The following is a 19,385-nucleotide window of genomic DNA, read 5'->3' as shown; positions in this document are numbered from 1 at the left end:
TGGAGGAGCCGCCATGTTGGGAGCGACGGCCAGACTTGTTGGGACGACAGGCAGAGGCCCGGGAGAAGGCTGCAGTCCTGGCCTCTACTGTAGAAGCAAAGGACGCTCTCCGGAGGGCCTCCCCTGAAGCTTGGGGCCCGGTCTTTGAAGGTCAAGTCCAGCAGTTCCACCCCCGGCGAGGATGGGGGTTTATCCACAAGCCCCACCTGGGAGTCAAAGCATTCTTCTCCCGACGGGACGTGCACAGCCAACTGCCTCTGGGCCATCCGGAGCGTGACCTTTGTGTTGGAAAGTTGGTCACCTATACCTGACATCTGGGAGAGAGGGGCTGGTTCGCCTTGGATGTCCAGAGAAGGGTGAGCCATGACGATCACGAGCAGCCCCGGTCACCTCCCCCGCCATACAGTGCTAGGGCGGATCCGGAGGAAGTGAGTGGTGATGGTGACCTTAAGTAATGGCAGTGGTCCGCCGTTGCAAGCAGTTGTCCCCCGTTGGGACCCTCAGCAGTTTGATTGAATGACTTTAATGAACCGTGAACCTTCATCTGATTGTCCATGTGATTATTCCGGCCGTTGCCGGCAAGTTGTCCCCGGAGGGACCCTGTGAGTTTTTACCCCTCCCTGCATGAGAGACTACTCATGGACATGGCCAAGAACTGGCATGCCACCCACGAACTTGTGGGCTTGTAAATAAGTTGAGGGGTGATTTTCCGTCTGAGCCGCCTCCGAAGAGGCAGATTGGAGGAAGGGCCCACAGCAGAGCAGGCTGGGGCCCGGCCACCACCAGGACCGGTGGCCATCCTCCGGGGGGTCAGGGGTCCCCCAAGGACGTGGGGTCCCCTGAAGTGACAGCCGGGTGCGAGTCACCGTACCCATTCCCGCTCGGGCAGCCTGAACCTGGACTGGGGTCAAGGGGTGCTGCCCACTTCTTAGGGGCAGCATCAGGGCTAGGTTGCTTGGGTGGGAGAGCAGAAGACATCCGTCCATCCATCTGTTATTATTAAAAATGTTTTATTTGCATGTGCAACGTTCAAGTGTCCTAACAAAAATACTTATGTTTGAAAATGTTTACCTGTTATTTATATTTTTCACAGTTTTTAAAAAGAAAAATAAAATCGGTGATGGACGGGCAGCCCGCGGACGGTCTGCATTTCACCAAGGGGGAATGTGGCGTCGTGGCGTCCACACACAAACACCCCCCACCCCCATTAGACAGGGACACCAGCCAAACACAAAACCCTTGTTGCCTCCCTCCGGTGTCTGATGTCCACACCAGGTGGGGCAGAGCCAAGCAGTTGGCCCCACCCACCGAGGAGTTCACAGGCCTGGAGGCAGGAGAAGTGACAGAGTTTAGAGTTTGAAGTGAGAGGAGTGAGCACTTGGGTGTCTGGGTTTGTGGCCCAGGCACTGACAGCAAGGTTGGCAGACGGTGGTGGCCGTCTGCAGGAGTGGTGGAGCAACGCGGAACCGTAGGACCGGGGTCGGGCGACGGCCCACCGGTACCGACCGGGGAGCAAAGTGAAGCTAGCACACACAGGAAGGGCCATCGGACCCTGACCAGGCTTGGAGCCGCCGACAATAGTCAGATCCGAAATGTGACTGGAGCGCCAGGGGTTTCACAACAGCAAAAGTCCCGATTGAAGGCAACAGCCCACACCGTGTGGGTATACAGCTACCGCCTAAGGCTAGAGACCCAAGGGCCAGTGCCTGCGGGCAAACGGGCTTCTCTGGTACCCATACACCGGGGAGCAGACTACCGTTGGGAATCCATAGTAGTCAGAAGGAGAACATCAAGATGCAGGGAAAGACGGCTGCTATCACCTGTCCGGGGAGAGACACTGCAGGGACCCGTCCATCCAGCTGTTTGGTTTACCGAGGACTTTGTACCTTTCTTGCTGAGTGAGTACACCCGTGCCATCTGGCACCGTGCCGCGCTGTCCCTGCAACCCTGCACCTCACCGAGCCTGCCTCCCCGTCTCATCATCGGGCCCGGGACCACCGACCCCTACCCACGGAGGGGGAAAACAACATCCCAGCTGCTCCCTACCATCGCTCCCGGGATCCCCGTCACCAGCAGCGGTGGTGCCCATCTTCACCACGACCCGTGGGTGGCGTCACGGACTAAATCCCCCAAGCCAACCACCCCTTTCACTCATGGGCGAGGAGCGCCACTCGAGTCCCCGGATCCGTCCCACCGCTCGAGCCACTGAGCAGCAATCTCAGCAGCGCCGGACCTGAGCATTAGCAAGCGCAGCGCAGTGGCGGCCTCCCCGCCCGCGACACACACTATTGGGGGCCTGAAGGGAATAGGGCTACCCACATGGAGGGTTGGTGGGGGGAAAGTGAAGGAAGTGACGGTTGAGCTGTGGAGAGTGAAAGGAGAGGTGGGGGAGTGGTGACCCTCGCGAGGAGAGGTCACGGAGGAGAGCTCCTGTAGATACTGGGTGGCAGACGTTGGTCTGGGCCTGATAAGAGCTGGAACTCCGGTCGCAGGGGATTGTATCAAAAGGGCACAGACTGCCGAGGAGGGCAGATGGCGGCCTTGAGGTATCACTGGGCAGGGGCCAGGGCACGACGGGGTAAGTGGACCCTAGGCCAGGAAGTAGCTTCATGCGTCCTGGTAATTTACCCGACGAGGGTGAAGACTTCAAGTGTCGTCCCCAACCCGCTCCAAAATCGGGGTACTAGCGCACCGATGGGATAGGACTTTCCCAATACAATCCACAGAAATCCTACGCGTGAACCTTGAGAGCAAGCTCACTCCGTTAGCCATATGGGTGAGCGGGACCCGAACAGTTTCAGACTCGAGGGTCCTCCAAAGAGAAACTCAGGTGCCAAGGAAAGGGCCACAGACTAACTGCAACACCAAGGGCATGGACCTCTCTCCAAGCTGCAGTGGTGCCTAGAATTCTGGTTTACAAGGTGTTGGTGTGATTATTTCTTGACTGAGTGAGTACACTGGAAACCCTTCTCCTATCCCCAATGGCACACCACACTCCAACTACCCAACGGGCCCCGGGACACCCAAAACCCCCTACCCACGGAGGGGTTAAAAATCCAGCTGCTGAAACATCGTCACCGGGTTCCCCAACCGCAGCGGTGGTCTCTCACATTACCACGCACTGTGGGTGGCGTCACAAACTTTCAATCCCCCTGTACATACTCCCCTTTTTCTTTTGACATTCAAGTGTCCACGTGGACCCCCCGGGTCCGGAGAACCCTCGAGCCACTGCGGCTCCGGATTCAAGAGGCTCGGCCGATGTTGCGGGGGCGGTACACCTCGAAAAGCCTGGTGTCACGAACAGGATACGAGCAGGACCCACTTACCTGGGTGACGTGCGCCTTGAAAGCCGAGACCCACGAGTTAAAGTTCTGTTTCCCGCCAACTCCGCTATTTTCCGCCATTTTTTTCGCGCCAAAGTACCATCTTCTCCAAGAAAGCGCGCAAAGATTAGGCCCCGCCCTTCATCTTCCTAGTGAGGCCGGAACCGTAGGTTCCCAGAGGGCCATGGTCAACAAGAGAGTGCTGCGAAAAGACCAAGGAAGTGTTACTAGCAGAAGTGGAGCAGGGACACCAGGACTCTGCAACAACATTCCTGGAAGATGCAGTGGCAAGATGGCGGATCGAGACTGGTCCCCGTAGCGTGCTGTCTCTGGGACAGCGTCATGGATAGAGGAGGAAACAGAGCAGCTATGCAGGAGAATGCAGACGCAGTTCCTATTTATTCTGAATCACTGGAGGGAAGAGATGAGGAGCCTGGTGATGGCGGTGTGAGCCTGTGAGATCGAAATCCCATGTGACAAGAGGGTAAGCAGTTATCCAGTGCCTACTGATTGCACAAATCTGGCCACAGCGGCTGAGGGATCCGGACCGTGCCCGCTCGCGGTGAGCGCTCCACCACCAACTACCCCGTCCTTGGTGGACGCTGAGCTGCCCCCACCAACCCCGGCAGCGGAACCTTCAGTATGTTTATCAGAATCTCCAGCTGCAGAGACCCAGATCAAGACCCTCATTCCAGCCACGGCAGCGGTCACCCAAACACCGGCCAGACCAGACCCGGCCGCATCACCGAGCCCGTCCTCAGAGGCAGAGCACCCGGACCCTGCAACCCCGACTGCGGAGCAGTCGGTTCTTCAGTTTGCACCTACAGGAGCGGAACCAAATGTTTGCCTGTTCCGTTACCACGTGGCAACCCTACGGCTGTTGGGGCCACCCGAGTTCAAGTAAAGCCAGAGCCAGATAGGGAGCTGAGGCCGGACGCTGATGCCCCCTACTGGGAATGACAACAGTATCAGCTACAGTCAGATATCGCAACCCGAGATCGGCGACGACGGGAGCTTGCCGCCCGTGATCAAGAAGAGAAGGAGCAGATAAGGAGTGCTGTTTCCCGAGTAAAAGGGCTGCGGTGCCGTGGCCTTGTGGAGCGGTTTGACCCCGAGCAAGGATGGGGGTTCATCCGTGAAGCGACGACGAGATGTGGTGCAGCACCTTCCGTGGGGCCACCCGGAGCGTAATCTTCTGCCTGAGGGGATTTTTACCTATACCCGGCACTGTGGAAAGCGGGGCTAGTATGCCCTGGAGGTAACCAAACTTGTAATGTTTGAAGAAGGGTATGTGTCGGTGTCAGTAGCATGTAGTCGCAAAGAAGCGTGGCTATGGGACCCGACGGTCTATTACTAGTGTTGAAAAAATGTTACAATACTTGCATTTGCGATGCCATAGAATTGTTAGGTATCGGTGTTTTCGTTTATTATTTTTCATAGGTTATTATTTTTCATATAGAAAATGTTAGTGAATAATTCCCTAATCAACCAGTTTTAATGAAACGAGTGAAAATTGCCTAATTTGCAAGGAAAATTGTCGAAAAATGTACAACCGGTACATGGACTCCGTTGAAGTTTTAAGATATTTAGTAAAAATGGACCACGGTCACAGGACTGGCATGACCAACAGAAACTTGTGTCTTGTATAATAGTTGCACCTTCTGTGCCAACCAGAGTCGTCTAAAAGACAACACCCGGGACCTTAACCCGGTCACGGACCCACCATAGGTTTCCAGGGGGAACAGGTTGTTTGGGTGGCGGGTTATTGGGATCCGGGACGTTGAGACTGGACTATCGCAGGAAGGGGCTGCAATGGAGTAGGTTGAGCCTCCGTTACCATAGAAACCGGTAGTGTCCCACCGTTGGGCGACGAACTCTTAAAAATTTTAGTAACATTTAAGTGATTTGCCTCCCCTGTGTGGGATGGAACCCGTTGAATAAAAGTGTGTTAACGCGTTATATTTTTCCCATTTTCCTACAGTTAATGCAAAACAAAAATAAACCTCTGGTGTCCTGTAGCTCGGGGACCAGAAGTTTGGACACACCTTCTGATTCAAAGAGTTTTCTTTATTTTTATGACTCTAAAAATTGTAGATTCACATTGAAGACATCAAAACTATGAATGAAAGCATGTGGAATGAAATACTTAAAAAAGTGTGAAACAACTGAAAATATGTCTTATATTCTAGGTTCTTCAAAGTAGCCACCTTTTGCTTTGATTACTGTTTTGCCCACTCTTGGCATTCTCTTGATGAGCTTCAAGAGGTAGTCACCGGAAATGGTTTTCCAACAGTCTTGCAGGAGTTCCCAGAGATGCTTAGCACTTGTGGGCCCTTTTGTCTTCACTCTGCGGTCCAGCTCACCCCAAACCATCTCGATTGGGTTCATGTCTGGTGACTGTGGAGGCCAGGTCATCTGGCGAAGCACCCCATCACAACAGTGTCACCAGCAAAGCACCCCCATACCATCACATCTCCTCCATGCTTCACGGTGGGAACCAGGCATGTAGAGTCCATCTGTCAAAAGACACGGTTGTTGGATCCAAAAATCTTAAATTTGGACTCTTTAGACCAAAGCACAGATTTCCACTGGTCTAATGTCCATTCCTTGTGTTCTTTAGCCCAAAAAAGTCTCTTCTGCTTGTTGTGTAACGGGGGCAGGGGGCGCCTCAGGGGGTGTAGTCGGGTCCCCTCGCCTTGTGGGCCGCAGGCTGAACCCCGGCCCGGCCGTTACTTGCAAAACAGGTGTGTTGTTGGGGCAGAGTGTGGATGCATGGGGCCCATTCATGACAGCGTTCTTTCTGTGCTCTCCAGCTCCTTCTTCACTTTCAGGAAAGAGACAATTGCAGGCAGCAGATAAACCAAACACCGATTTATTAAACAAAGCTTCCATCTTTTTGTTTGCAGCAGGTTTACTTTAGTACGTTACAAGTTACAGGTCCTTTTCTACAAAAACGGTTTCCTTTTCTCTACGGGCACTTTCCTTTGCCTGCAGGGGACATACGTTAACCCCCTAGTAGCTGCGCTCTAACCCGGATTTACTGTAGGGCAGATCCAGCACACACTACCGGCTCTGGATAAGTTCTCACCTCTCCACTTCTTTGTCAGGGCACTAACCTTCGCCTGCAGGGGCCACTTGTTATCCCCCTGATAGCTGCACTCCACTCTAGTACACACCACCGGCTCCGGACTAGTCCCAACTCTTCCACCGTTTCTCATGGGTTTCCTCTGCTTTCTAGCCAAGAGTACTCACTCAGGCTGACTGCCTCATCTCACTCCCACACTCTGCCCCGTCACCTCAGACCGAGCTTGCTCGCCTCTCACATCTCACTGCACACTGGACTCTGCATTCAGAACCCTTCCTTCCCCACCTAGGCTGCCCTACCCCTTCCTTCCCTGCCACTGTTACCAGGGGACCACTGCTCTACACTGGCACCTAGTGGGGAAACAGTTTATGACAGGTAACATTTTACCATCAACATTTACAATTTGCCACCATACTACTGTGGCGTTTTCAGGGAGGAAAAAACGCTCCTTCACTACCAGGGGTCCGACTACCCCTTACAGTTGCCTGTCCTTAGCAGTGGTTTCCTAGCAGCTATTTTACCATGAAGGCCTGCTGCACAAAGTCTCCTCTTAGCAGTTGTTCTAGAGATGAGAAGGTGTGTCCCACTTTTGGTCTGTACGAGATTATATATAGATATATATATAAATTAGTGTGTTTTTCATGCAGTTTGAACAAAAAGTAATGCATTTTTACTATTGATTTTAATGGGGAAAAAGCATAAAATTTTCTGTGAAAACACATTAAAGGTCCAAGACAAACAAGGGTTACACATTAACAATGGAGGGCCCTAGCACTAGTGAGATGGAAGATAGACACCTCCTCACTTATCTGCCACTGTATCAAGCACTCCTAGCCAGTCCATATACAGGTTGCTCACCTGTCGCTGAGCCGGAACCTGAAGCCCTGAGACGACCCTACAATAGGCCCTGGCTAGAGAGTGGGCAGGTGCAGGATGCTAGCCTCACTGCTGCATTGAACAACACACTGGGAAAGGCAACAGATGGGGAAAACAGACAACAGACTGCTGCAGTCAACAATAGGCGCCTTGTCTATTAATGGGCAAAAATGGTATCAGATCCAGAACAATGATGAAAAATGCCTCATCTATTAATGGACCAAAAAATGGTATCAGATCCAGAACAGAGATGAAAAATGCCTCGCCTATTAATGGACCAAAAATGATATCAGATCCAGAACAGTGATGAAAAAGCCTCATCTATTTATGGATCAAAAATGGTATCAGATACAGAACAGTAATAAACACTCCTCATCTATTAATGGACCAAAAACTGGTATCAGATCCAGAACAGTGATGAAAAATGCCTCGCCTATTAATGGACCAAAAATGATATCAGATCCAGAACAGTGATGAAAACGCCTCATCTATTAATGAACAAAAAATGGTATCAGATCTAGAACAGTGATGAAAATGTCTCATCTGTTAATGGACCAAAAATAGTATCAGATCCAGAACATTGATGAAAACGTCTCATCTAATAATGGACACAAATGGTATCAGATCCAGAACAGTGATGAAAATGCCTCGTCTATTGAAGGACAAAAATGGTATAAGATTCAGAACAGTAATGAAAACGCCTCATCTATTAATAGACTAAAAATGGTATCAGATTCAGAACAGTGATGAAAAATGCATCATCTGTTAATGGACCAAAAATGGTAACAGTTCCAGAACAGTGATGAAAAATGTATCATCTATTAAACGACCAAAAAATGGTATCAGATCCAGAACAGTGATGAAAAAGCCTCATCGGAAAAATGCTGGGTACTGCTTACCATGCGATCGTCGGTAACGACGGCGTTTTCTGCATCAAGTCCGTCCTGTATGGAAAAGCCACGTTAGCTTAAGCAATCCTGCAGCGTGGTCTGTGAGTCTTCACCCTTTGTAAACCCGGCTAGAGGGAATCCGACAGATCCGGAGGTGCTGTTGCCAAAGATCAGAAAACGTCCATCCAACAAAGAAAGAATGGCGGCACTCGGCAGTGAAAGATAACTTTAATCATGCTTCATGCAGACAGGTGAAACAACGGCAAAGGGAGAGGTATAGGGGAGGGAGCACGTAGGACGACGGTACCGTTTCGCACCTCTAGGGATGCTTTCACGTGTCCAAGAGGTGCGAAACGGTACCGTCGTCCTACGTGCTCCCTCCCCCATACCTCCCCCTTTGCTGTTGTTTCACCTGTCTGCATGAAGCATAATTAAAGTTATCTTTCACCGCCGAGTGCTGCCAATCTTTCTTTGTTGGAAAGCCTTATCTATTAATGGACCAAAAATGGTATCAGGTCCAGAACAGTGTTGAAAATGCCTCATCTATTATTGGACCAAAAATCTTATCAGATCCAGAACAGTGTTGAAAATGCCTCATCTATTATTGGACCAAAAATCTTATCAGATCCAGAACAGTGATGAAAAATGCCTCATCTACTTTTTATGCAAAAAACCCCCGAATATCTGAATGAAGCCTAATTAGAATGAAGAATTCTTTAAGCCATCAAACCAATATTTCCTCCAAAGTGAGTGATCTGTAAAGGAAGGAGTTAAAACAGCCAATTAATGAGGCTAATTAGCCGGATTATAGATATACAGGACCTCTCTTCAGTCTAGTATTTTTAACCCTATCTTTTCTAGAGTGCACAGCTTATACCGAGCAATGTTTCTGACCCACAAAACAGTTTACCTCCTGTCTGCTTCAAGATTAGATTTTTGCGTTCTAGGAGACAAATGGCGCGCTCGCCGCTGGATTTCCGGAATACTGTATGTTGGGTGCCAGTTGTTGAGATTGTGATCAAGGAATTTCTCAGCACCAGACAGCAGGGACCCGGCTGCACGGGTTTAAGACTATCTCCATCACCACCTGCTCTTGTGCAGACATATTTTTCGCTCCTTGTCATGGTTCCCTGAGCACTGGATGGTTGTAATCAGTCAAAAACTGGAGCATTTAAATGAAACACGTCGTTACTTTACCACAACAATCCACCCCTACTGTCCTGCAGCAAAACCGACTTGATTGAATGCGGTGCGGGTAATTGTTTGATGGGTTTTCAACCAGGAACTATAATCCTCGTAAATTTGGCCGAACAATGGGCAATTTCTCTACCTATAACTCCCACAGAGACTAGTTTATTTGCAAATTGTGGGCCATAATGATATAAGTACAGCTCTGCAAATCTTTAAAACTAAATTTAAATTACCCTTTCCTTCACTCCTCTGGGATTTTATTTGATCTTTCCTGTACAAATTAGTAACTTGAAAAGGGCCAGGCCTTGAGGGAATCCTGCAAACTTCACTACCTCAAAATTAGACTCATTTCACGGGAATGACAGCTTCTTACACGAAGCCAGAGGAACATTGCTATTTACTCGGAGAGAGCGATATACAAAAAAAGAATGGCTTTGTATTATACAAGAAGCGAGAACAGTGACAGCAATGGACTGAGCTACTCTGGAAGTTCTTGAAGGTTGGAGAAGGGTCAAAGCTAAACTCTTAATTTATTTTTTTAATAATTGTATCCTATATAGAAAGTTATGAAACCTTGCAAACCTCTTAATTAGGTGATTTATCTTCATTTCTGTAAAAAAAAAACATGATAAGTTCATGATGCCACCTGAGGGTTGCGGTAATTGGAGTACCGCCGCTGCTGTAGGGAGTACCGGGGCAGATGGAGTTAAGCAGCCTGATGTTAGTCCCTCCACAGGTAGGGATGGCCTCGGGCTCCAGGGATGTTGGTGGTTATTTGGGAGCGCAGGGTGCAGGAATCAGGGTACTCACTGCAGTAGTCGTGGTGCTGGATGAGGTATATAAAGTAGACACATACACGGTAGGTAAACCAAAGTGTCTGTGTACCATTGCCACTGCGAGGAGCCCGTCCAGGTGTCCGCTCCCACCGGTGTCACTTGGTAATCCGGAGTCTGCCTCCGTGCACAATTTAGTTGTCTGTTTGTGACCCCGTGGCTTGAAGCTGTTAGGGCCCTGCTCACTATGTATAGTGTAGCTGTGCTCTTGAGGACTGGCACTTGGGACACTTGGGACTTCAGTGGGCTGCTTTTTGGCTGGAAAACCCTGTCCCCCACGTTGTGCTGATGCCTCAATCTCTGAGCTCTGTGGGAAGGTCCCTGAAGGTCTCCTTCCTCTGCAGGTTAATTGCCAGGACATTGAATCGGCAGCTGACCTAGGGTCCTGTACCCCGTCGTGCTTGGTACCGGTCAGTTCTTTTGGGCTTGCTGGTGCCGACAGTCCCCCTAGACTATGTCCGTCGCACCCTTTTCCAATATCACTGCCATCGGTCTCCAACTTCTCTGGTCCCGGACCACCGTCTGCGACCCAACCTCGGTTTAGCTAGCCGCGAGACAACACTCCAGCTCCTCACACCTTGAGGGCTCTCACTCAAATGCCTTTCCTCCCTCCCACCAGTCTGCCTGACCCCTAGGTGGGTGGCCCTTTTCCAGCTAGACTAACCCACTGGTGTGTCTGACAGGTCATGAAGTGAGGTGTGATTGGGATTTGTAGTGCTGATGGAGGTAACAATGGTTTTTGGGAACCTGGAACCATGGGGGAGTAGGCCCTGCACCCTGGGTGAGGATGCAGTACCCTGTGGCACCCTGATATATTCAGGGGTGCCACACCAACATAAGCCGCAACATGCTACAACATAAATCACAACATTGAGTGGCCACACATATAGTCACGTATAACATGAACATTTCCCGACGGATATCACAAAAACACAATGGTTTTAAAGTTGGTGAGCTTTTGCCACTCAACTCAGGAGCCAAGAGTAAAGAAAAGAACATTAAAAGATATAGAAACTGCAATGTAATATGACGAATCCCAGGAAAACTGGAGTTGCCGAAAAAGAAGGATTCAAAATTGCTGGATGAGTTATTAACAATCATAAATACGTAGACGATACAACATTGATAGCAAGAAGCGTAGATGGAAATAAGGACTTATTACAGAGTGTCAAGATGGAAAGCTCGAACATGGGACTCCTACTCAATACCAAGAAGACAAATATATTGACTACTGCTAGTTACAACTGGGACACATACGAGATGGATGGTGACAAATTAGAAGTTGAAAGGACTTCAACCAACCCAATGAAGTCACTAGACAAGGTATTCAAATTGAGGAACATTTCACTGGTAACAAAGACATGGCTCGTACATAGTCTGGTCTTTTCTGTAGCAACATATTGATGTGAAACCTTTACAATGAACAAGCAAGAAGGATGGCAAGAAGAACAAACTTTAATTTTGGAACAAATCAAGCCAGATGTGACTTGAAGCAAGGAACACTAAGCTATGACTTGCCTACTTTGGACACATCATACAAAAAGAGCACCGGAAAAGGACATCATGGTTAGAAGAATAGCAGGAACAAGGCGGAGAGGAAGACCAGCAACCCAATGGCTTGATACAATCCAGAAAACGTCAGAGAAGACCCTGGTGGACCTATCTAGGCTTTCACAAGATCAAACTTCCTACAGAGTGTTCATCCATCAAGTCGCCATGGCTCGAGAATGAGCTGAAGGTCATTTAAAATATGTATGAATAGGGTATGTTGGGTGCTGTTTAGACCTGGCACAATAAAAATATCTCCCAACAGAGTATTTATTTTTTAAAGCTGGATATCTTATACCACCACACACAGCTAATAAAAAAGGGAGCACTACACTGCCTTCATCCCTATGACAATTAGTAAAACTTGTGTCACGTCACAATAAATGGTTCATTATGGGGTGTCCAGAATTATACTCTTGGTGGCCTATCCCTGAGTTAGGCCATCAATGTGGTCAGTGTGTCAGACCCTGTTGATCTGCACTGATCATCAAAATGAAAAGGTTTTGACCATCCCCGTAACAATTACTGAAACAAAAAGACAGAGGCGCTCCAATGAGTGAACCTGTATTAATTAGATACCGTGGAGCTCTGTGATGGAAAAGCTCACCTGGTTGAGTAGTGCTGTTCAGGCACAACTCTGAAAAAGAGCATTGGATCCTGGTTGCAGCTCGAATCATAGATCCCAAACAAGGGTCCAGTAACAGAAAAAATGTTTCCAAGCACTATCAAAGGATCAAGGACATGGCTCAGTGGTTGGCACTTTAATCTTGCAGTGCTGAGGTCCGGGGATAAAATCCCACCATGGATAACATCTGCAAGGAGTTTGTATGTTCTCCCTGTGTTTGCTTGGCTTTCCTCCAGGGTCTCCGGTTTCCTTCCACACTTCAAAAACATACTGAAAGGGAATTTAGATTGTGAGCCTCATTGGGGACAGTGTTGCCAATGTATGTAAAGTGCTGTGGAATTAATAGTGCTATATAAATGAATAAATATTACTATTATGTTGAAAAAACCTTTTATTAGAAATACAATGCGCTTCAATGACCTTCCGTCCTTTTCATCAGGGATCCTGATGAAGAGGACAGAAGGTCCTTGAAACGTGTTGTATTTATAATAAGAGGTTTTTTTCAACATCTCCTTGATCTTTTGACTGTGCTTGGAAAGATCACACTATACCCACTTGATCATCTACTAAACAAGTCACATTTAGCAGGTACACGTACAGACAGAAGGGGCTTCACTGCTCCGGGTTTCCACAGCCCCTTCATTCAGCTGGTTGGCAGGGTTCCTCTGCTGGGAGCTAACTCTTTTAAACACTGATAATCTATTCTAATAGGATGAGCAAGAGCAAAGCTGCACATATTGGAATTATGTGACAGCTAAAAGTATAGGCAAAAAAGAAGGCACTTCATTTATTGTAAGAACTCTGCAGCCCTTGTCATTCTGCTGATTGGCGGGGCTCTCCTGGTAGGATCTCCATCAATCAACATTGATGGCCTATACTGTGGTGCTGAGGAAAGGAGCAGCCGCACCTTTTAAGGCTTTTTATTCTGCAGATCAGGAAAAGCCCTAAGGATTACACTCCCACCAATCACTGTCTAAAGGCCACTTTACACGCAACGACATCGCTAACGAGATGTCGTTGGGGGTCACGGAATTCGTGACGCACATCTGACCTCGTTAGCGACGTCGTTGCGTGCGAAACGCACGAGCGACCGCTAATGATCAAAAATACTCACCTAATCATTGATCATTGACACGTCGTTCATTTTCAAAATATCGTTGCTCATTCTGGATGCAGGTTGTTCATCGTTCCTGAGGCAGCACACATCGCTACGTGTGACACCCCAGGAATGACGAAAAACACCGTACCTGCGTCCTCCGGCAACGAGGTGGGCGTGTCTTTCATGCAGCTGCTCTCTGCCGCTCCGCTTCTATTGGACGCCTGCCGTGTGACATTGCTGTGACGCCGCATGAACCGCCCCCCTTAGAAAAGAGGCTGTTTGCCGGCTACAGCAATGTCGCTGGGAAGGTAAGTCCATGTGACATGTAATAGCAATATTGTGCGAGACGGCCAGCGTTTTGCCTGTGACGCACAAACGACGGGGCGGGTACGATCGGCAGCGACATCGATAGCGATGTCGCTGCGTGTAAAGTGGCCTTAAGTCCCAGAAGACCCCTTTAGATTTGCGTAATGTAGATTAATTTAGTAGACGCAGATACATGAAAGTTAATTTCCCTTTCTACTTTTACACTGATGGTCTCTGGTTCTCCGCACAGTTCCCCTTGTGTAACACAACATGTGCCAATCATTTCACACACACATATATATATATATATATATATATATATATACACATACATATATATACCGTATATATATATATATATATATATATATACCGTATATATATATTTATATATATAATATGATATATAATGTATATATATATATATATATACCGTATATATATGTGTATATATATATATATATATTTATTTTTTTTATTTTATTTTTACTTTATTGCACCTTTTATGTCTACTACTTACTCAAGAAAAAGTGACAAGTTGAACATTGAAGGATGTAAAGTAATTTAGAAAAAAAAATGATATCACATAATGTTTTTTTTTTTCCCTCCACCGGTTTAACTGTGCGAGAGAGCAGATTTGGTGGTGGCATAAATGACAGTTGGCTAATAGATTTTCTGGAGAATGGGGAAGGTTGATTGGCAGTAATAGAATAGGCATCTACATTTCAAATTCCAGGGAGGTTTTACTTGCTGTTAAATGCCTATTGCTTTAGAAATACCATAAAATGACTATATAATTCAGGCACTCTGAAGTACTAATGGATGAGACTCCAAAGCATTAAATGCATTGCAGGCTGGAATTACACTTTCATGTGAGTTTATAAGGTCGCTGCTACTAACCTCTTGTGGTAGAAGAATGCACAGAGTGCCGAGGCTTCTTGGAAGTGGGAGACGGGAGACCGTAAATGACCATTTACAGACGGAGTTTTAAAAAAAAAAAATCATATAAACAGTTACTTTACTACTGGAGTGCAGCACTTGTAATGGAAATTGTATTTGTACTAGAGGTTAAAATAAAAAATACTGTAAAATTAAGTGACATCTTAAAAACACAGGTTTATTAACATGTAGACAGACAGATAGATTGATAGATATATACCTTGTACAGCTATTTAGTAAAATAAATTAATTATTAAATTTAAAAAAATGACGTGGGGTCCCCCCTGTCAGAACACCAGCAGGGTGCTCTGGCGTCCTGATAGATAAAAACAGTACTGTGCAAAAAACAGTCAGGGAGCTGAAGCAGCAGGGGGAGCAAATGCCACAAGGTGTGTGGAGGATGGTCAGACAGGCCAGGTTGAACACAAGAGAAGCAGTAACAGACCAGAGGGACGCGCAGGAGAAAAGTCAGGGTAAGGCCGAGGTCATTACCAGAGAAAGCAACTGAGGAGGGGTGATAGGAGGGGGAGAGGACAAGAAGCGGGCAAGAAGGAACGAAGGTATGTCAGGGGAGACAGACAGAGATCAAGGGGATGAAACACAGACAGAGGACGGGAGCACAGGGGAAATGGATCACTATCAAACACTTACAGGGACCAGCAATCACAGCAGAGCAGAGCTTAGCTTATAGCCAGCGTCGGTTCACCACAGATGATCCCATTTAAAGGGTCCAGGCATCGGAAATGAGGCCCAGGGAAAGGCTTCACCCCCTAGCCATGTGGCAGGGGAGACAAAATCATGACACCCCCATTTTTGATAAACAGCACACATAAGGCAGACAGCTATGGGCTCCAACCCTCAGCATTCTGCTGATCCTTGGCTGGTTATCAAAAATAGAGGAGATCCCATGGCGCTTTGCCTGGCTCTTCCTGATTGCCCTGGTGCAGTGGCAATCAGGGTCATAGTTTATGGGGTTGATGTCAGCTGTGCAGTGTCAGCTGGTATCAAGCTCTGGTGTTAGTAATGGAGAGGCATCTATCAGACACCCACCCCCATTACTAACCCAGACGATTTAAAGAGAAAAAAACCACACAAAGATATATAGATAGATATAAATAATTAGATGTTGAGTGCAAGAATTAGGTTATTATCTACTATTTACAACCTGGTATGTCAAACATCATTCTATGTGGCCAGTGAACAGGGTTGCAAGTAGAATTCAGGTGCTTTTTTTTTGCCGTCCACAGTATCTGGCAAAAAAAGCACCAGCCGTGATTTTTAAAAAGTTTACTTGTACTGCGTATGAACTAAAGATGCTGCTAGAATGTATGGGCTCCTGGTAGGTGTGACATTATTTTATTTGTGCTTTCAACGTCACTTCCCGTCTGGAGCACAGTGCGTCATTCGACGGAGTGGCTGGAACTTAGGAGAGGTATGATGCATGCTCCCCATCTTTAGCACTCGTTCACTGCATCAATGAGAAATTGCATGTGAAAAAGGGCAAAGGGTGGTAGGTTTTGTGGGTCTATGCTAATATGGGTATGTGTGGCGCCCTGGACAAGCCAGGACGTCACAGGTACTGCAACAACACACCCCACACCCCGGTTAGGCACACCAGCCACACACACACAAATCCTTGTTGCCTCCCTCCAGGGGCTGATGTCCACACCAGGTGGGGCGGAGCAAGGTGGTTGGCTCCTCCCACTGAGGAGTTCACAGTCCTGGAGGCAGGAAAGAATGGCAGTCGAGTAGGAGAGTTTGAAGTTGAAGGAGGTAGTAGTGGAGGAGCAGACTGACCGTGTCCGGGTACGTGGCCCGGGCACATACAGCAAGGTTGGCAGATGGTGGTGACCGTCTGCAGGAGAGGCAGATGGACGCACAACCGTAAGGACCGGGGACGGGCGGTGGCCCGCCAGTACCTGACCGGGGAGCGAAGAGAAGCCAGCACCATCCGGCAGGGCCTACGGACCCCGACCAGGGTAGGAGTCACCGTTAAACCGGTCAAATCCATCAGCGACGGGAGCCTCCTGGGTTTCCCAGCAATAAAGACCTGACTGAAGGCAACCGTCCAAACCGTGAGGGAGATAAAGCTACCGCCAGAGCTAAAGCTCCCAGGGCCAGAGGCTGCGGGCAACAAAAGGGGCTCCCTTAGCCAACACACCGCTGGGGAGCGGATTACCGGTGGGAAGCCATCGGGGCCGAGAACATAACACCGGTGCAGGGAGAGACCGTTACCGCCAACCAACCGGGAGTGACTGCCGCAGCCGTCTGTGGGACTCGTCCATCCAGCCGTTTGTTTTACAAGAGACTCCGTGTGCGTTCCTGGCTGAGTAAGTACCACCGTACCGTCTGGCACTGCGCTGCCCCGCGACGCTGCATCTGGCCAGGCCCGGAAATCCACCAAGCAGACAATAACTCCGGTCCCCGGGACTACCAAAATTCCCCTACCCACGGAGGGGAGAGAAACATCCCAGCTGCTCCCTGTCATCGTTCCTGGGATCCTCGTACAGAGCAGCGGTGGTGCCCCAACCTCACCACACACCGTGGGTGGCGTCACGAACCGACATCCCAAACCCCAACAAACCACCCCTTTCACTCACGGACGAGGAGCGCCGCTCGAGTCTTCGGATCCGGCCCACCACTCGAGCCACCGAGCAGCAGCGCCGGACCCGAGCGTGGTGAGCGCAGCGTCCCCTCCCCACCCGCGACATATGTCTATGGTGGTTTAGAGAGAGTGTGTGACATCCCTGAGGCTCTGGCCACCACAGGGTACTGCACCTCGGTTAAGGTGTGGCATCCATCTCAGGTACAGGGGGGGGTTAACCATTGGTGTCATCACATTTCAACTCACATACATTCAGGTGCTTCCCATTGGGGAGCTGTCTTGGGGCAGATGGGGGGGTGGCCATTCAGAAACATGGGACTTTCCAGTCGCTAGAGCAACCGCCAGGGGGTGGGCACCATGGGGGGTAGAGTTAGGCGCAACACACTCACACAAAACAGGCAAGTCGGAACCATAGTTCTGACAAGACACTTCTGGAACTCTTTGATCTATACGGGGCCTGGGGCTTGGAGCGGAAGGTCAGCCAGGGTTCCTAACTTCCATGGGGGACACCCCAAGGAAAGGACTCTCTCTCTCTCTCTTCAAACACTGGTGGTGGCCCCTCACTTGATTGGGATTGACCGGAGCCCACAAGGAAAGAGACCAGCACCTGGGTGCAGCATTGAATCAGTGAGTAAAAGAACCTGGAACCATAGTTGCTGATTCAGACTCTGATTAGTGCCGTCGTCGCCACGCGCTCCGGCACTCCCAAGGGACTGCCAACCCCTGTCATCCACCTGGGGCCCGCGCCTGTGGGGAGCAACATCATCCCGGCTGCCATAACACCTGCCCTGGCAAGGAATTCTGCAGCGGAAGCTAATCCCTGGCCGTGTACCACAGGTGGCATCATGATAAACTTTCCCAATCACCCCGCTTTCTCATCTTTTTCTGTATGCCTTGGGGCAACGGAACCGGGCAAGGCCAACCCATGACATCGCCTGACCCTCAATGGCCCAGTAATGAGTAGGTTAACCACCTGCCCGTGGGGCGCTACAAGTGGGTTTTGGGGGTGTACAATGCTGGGGGTATGCCTCTGTTGGGCTTTAGGGGGTGTATAATACTGTAGGAATGTCTGTCATGGAATTTAGGATCATACAAAGCTGGAACGACTCTTGTGGTTATATTTTTGAGGGTGCAATGTAGGGATGCCTGTCATGGGATTTTGGAGAGGTGTATAATGCTGGAGGATTTTCTGTGTCTTTAATTCTGTGGGTATGCCTGTGGTGGAATTGTGGGGGTCTATGATGTCTGTGATGGGATTTGAGGTTTGTGCAATGCGTGGGGGGGTGCTCTTGATGGGATTTTGGGGGGTGTGCAATTCTGGCGTGATGCCTGTGGTGGGATTTTGGGGGTGCACGATGCTGGAGGATTACTGTGATGGGATTTTGGGGGTGTACAATGCTGTAGATATGCCTGCAGTGCGATTTGTGAGGTGTATAATGCTGGGGGATGCTTGTAGTGGGATTTTGGAGTTCTATAATGCTGTGGGGATGTCTATGTTGGGATATGGAGTGTGTGCAATGCGGGGGGGGGAGCTTGTGCTGGAATTTACACCCCAGGAATAACGCCTTTAGCCCTACAACCCAGGAACAGTGCCCCAAGCCCTAAAACATAGGGACAGCTCTTGGCTAGTTCTACTACACTAGCTCTAGTACCAAGGGAGAGCTGTAACATAATCCTACTACCCAGGGACAGCTGTCGTATGGCTCTACTACCCAAGGACAGATTCCTTATAGATCAACTATCCAGGGACAGCTGTCAACTGATGGCTCACTTGCTCCCTGAAAGGTGTTCAAAGCCCTGAGTTCATGGTCCTAAATACTCTACTGCATTAGTCTATATCGCTACTCTGACAAATAGAATAGAAAGAAGAGCTGCTGGAATCAATGCACATGACTGCGCCTGCGCACTGAGAGAGGGAAGTTACAGGGGCTAAATTAGTGTAGGACTCTTTAATACCAGAAAGAAAATAGCAAGCATGCGCCAAAGTACATTTGATGCCGTTGCACAATTATAGATTAATATATTATATATGGGAATGCCAACATTTAAACAATTTTGATAGAAA

The sequence above is a fragment of the Anomaloglossus baeobatrachus genome, chromosome 4 (genome assembly GCF_048569485.1).
Source record: "Anomaloglossus baeobatrachus isolate aAnoBae1 chromosome 4, aAnoBae1.hap1, whole genome shotgun sequence".
NCBI classification, from domain to species: domain Eukaryota; kingdom Metazoa; phylum Chordata; class Amphibia; order Anura; family Aromobatidae; genus Anomaloglossus; species Anomaloglossus baeobatrachus.
Note: the sequence above shows the minus strand (reverse complement) of the source record.